Source organism: Sparus aurata, chromosome 17, assembly GCF_900880675.1.
Source record: "Sparus aurata chromosome 17, fSpaAur1.1, whole genome shotgun sequence".
Taxonomy (NCBI): Eukaryota; Metazoa; Chordata; class Actinopteri; order Spariformes; family Sparidae; genus Sparus; species Sparus aurata.
In genome coordinates this window covers 2952615-2955377 of record NC_044203.1, presented here as the reverse complement: position 1 = coordinate 2955377, position 2763 = coordinate 2952615, and the positions used below count along the sequence as shown (strand labels likewise).

Here is a 2763-nt window from a genome sequence, read left to right as displayed (position 1 = left end):
ACAGCCTACTCCTACGCCTCCGCTCCGGAGTAGCAACGAGATAATTACAGTCTCTGATTTTTTTCTGGACAAGGTACGGACCACTGAAGCAAGCTTGCAGACTAGAACCAGGGATCGGTAATAAAACCAACACTTCACCCGTGGGCTTTACGGTCATACCAGCCCTTCATCTTCTGCTGAGCAGACACCAGATTATCTCTCGCTAACTCACAAGTACGATGTAGCTTCAAACGAAACGCAAACACAAAATCCAGCAAATTCTGGGGTTCAACTGCACCCAGCCATCTCTCCTTCAGGAGCTTCAGCAGACCATGCACAGAATGAGCGAAGACCAGTTCAGAGGTACTAAAGCCTACAGACTCCTGCACAACTTCCCTCACCGCAAACAGCATCAAAGGAACTCCCTCATCCCAGTCTTTTTCAAATTCCATGCAGTATGCTCGTAACATCGACTTGAGCGATTCAGGATGATATGCGCTCAAATGAGTGACGTCAAGCTGTTTAAGAACCTCAGTGTAACACATGGCTCCAGATACAGTAAATTCAATAAAGATAAATAAATAATAATGACTGAAATTACTGTGGCTAGAATCAGAATTAACAAAAGGTTCGACAAGGAGGCAGAAATGTTTGCAAAATTAAATGAAGAAACCAGACAAAGTGCTTTAAATTGATACCTTATATTATAACCAAAAATATAACACCAAAAACAATATACAAATCAGACTGTACACAGCTGGATCTGGGTGCACCCTATTTCAAAATAATTCAAACTTAACAAATCATAATTCGTGTATCAAAATATAATGCAGTTCTAAACCAAACCACCTGAAGAACAACCACTTCATCATTACCACATCAGCACTGCACTCAAGAGGAATAACAGTATGTTTCTTAATCCATTATTTCTCAGCCACAAAACAGTGTCTTCATGGAAATCGGAAGGTTACAGCAGTCCTTAAGTCAAGTCAAAAAGTGAAAAATATCAATAAAGTCAAGTCAAGTCAATGATACTGGAACTGAGTGTAGTTGGGGGTGCTGGCTTGGTGTAGTTTTGTCCTACCAATGTGGCTGGACAAAGATGAAGTTCAGTTCATATACTGGAGCTCTGAGGTGATCCATCTGGGTTAGCTCACCATCCAAGGGGTAGGTGAAAAACCTGGCCTGCAGTTGTTGAAATGGCCAGAATTAATTCAATGCTCCCACCTATTACAAATTACTGTATATACATTTGATATAATTTGATTTTGATTATACAATAAACACATGTCAATATTTCAAATAACCTTTAATTAAATTAATTTCTAAATGATTAATCTAAATTAAAGTTGTATTTTCATCTCAATATTTTAAATACAACACATAGGAAATATGAATTGGATTAATTTAACTCCTTTTCCATTTAACAGATTCAATATAATGATAAAATAAAACAAAACAAAACTACACTAATATTGCTTCAGTATTTCTTTTTACAATAGCTTTGTCAGGAAAAAAAATATTATTCAATTTAATACACTTTGTCAAGATGGTAATATTCCTTTTAGTTCATATAACAGTGACAATTTACTTCAGTGCTACTCTAATTAGGTCCAATGCTACACACCTGCTCATGGTGCAACATTGAAAGGTTTGTCTGTGACTCACCAATTCAGAAGTCATGCAGCAATGCTATGCAGATTTCACCATGGCTCGATTAACACAACACATCTAGAAACTTTCAACAGAAATACAGGCTGTTTACATTCTAATTTGATAATGTTATTTTGTGTGATTTCCCGTTTAACTTCATGTATGATTACCGTGCAGCAGCAGCAGCTCTTCTCCCCACAGAGTCACACAGGTGACTGACTAGTGTCACTTAACCTGCCCACTGCTGCTGCAGTCCTGCTCTCTGATTGGCTAAGAATAGTTAACCCTTTGTGATCTGATTTACCTGGGCTACATCAGCAAAGATATGTGACATGAAATTTGTCCCCTGGTACAACCTTTGGCAGCCCAAACACAGAAAAAACGTAATCAAAGCCTTCACAACAGCAGAAGCAGAGATCTTACGCAGTGGAATAGCCTCAGGGAAGATTGTTGTCGTACACATGATAGTCAGGAATTTATTACTGGACTTGCTACACGGAAATGGACCAACAAAATCAACAATAACCCATTCAAAGGGTTCACTGACAGCTGGGATCAGATATAATTGTGCCAGTGGAACCTTCTGATTCGGCTTACTAGTAACTTGACACACGTGACACGACTTACAATATTGCACCACATCCCTCTTCAAGCCAGGACAGAAGACATGGCGCAACACCCAATCGTAAGTTTTATTTATACCAAATGACCAGTAAGCTGATGATCGTGGATCAAGATCAAAATGTCATGGCGATACTTAGATGAAACCACAACACTGCCTGAAAAGTGGGATTTTCGGCCCCGTAAATGCCCGGAAATCTCCCTCCCGGAAAAACGGCAATTTACAGGCTATGAACGTGGCCTTCGTCTGTGCCGAAAATTGTCGGAAATGAACCATGACGTCAGTGGAGCTCGCGGAGGTGCGAACAGCTCCAATTTGCATATGAATAGCAGCGAAACCGGATGAAACCACTACTTTTAAACACGAAAAATCACTCATGATTGGTTGGCAGATCTGTCACTATTGGTCACCCTGGGTCATTATAAATGTAAACCGCACCCATATAATATATATATCATCAAAGACATGAATGAATTTATTGAGGAAAGGAAAATGCCAGGAAGGTGCTG

The 2763-nt window shown here is 39.5% G+C and overlaps 1 long non-coding RNA gene across 1 annotated transcript; it reads right to left on the bottom strand.

Annotated features, from left to right (window-relative positions):
• Window positions 1-590: 590 nt before the first annotated feature.
• Window positions 591-1835, bottom strand: LOC115567717 (uncharacterized). The gene is made up of 3 exons (XR_003981249.1): window positions 1803-1835; window positions 1648-1717; window positions 591-1164 (listed from the first exon to the last, which is right to left on the bottom strand). It is a non-coding gene; the product is annotated as an uncharacterized LOC115567717 (long non-coding RNA).
• Between the last annotated feature and the right edge of the window lie 928 nt (window positions 1836-2763).